Here is a 242-nt window from a genome sequence, read left to right on the forward strand (position 1 = left end):
GAGGATGGTGTGTAACTACATGTAAAATGTATGTTTTTGAAAATAATTTTTACCCCCATAACTTTTGGAGGTGGTTGTTACATGTTGTTGTTAACACTAGCTGGGTCCCAAACTTACCCTTTCTTCCTCAGAGAACTAAAGGCTACACTTTTCTTCAAGGAAAGAGAATTATTTTTCTTATCTGAATGGAGTGGGATACATGGATAACACGAGGAATGCTTTTCCTTTCTTTATTTGGGGAG

The sequence above is a fragment of the Equus asinus genome, chromosome 5 (genome assembly GCF_041296235.1).
Source record: "Equus asinus isolate D_3611 breed Donkey chromosome 5, EquAss-T2T_v2, whole genome shotgun sequence".
NCBI lineage: Eukaryota > Metazoa > Chordata > Mammalia > Perissodactyla > Equidae > Equus > Equus asinus.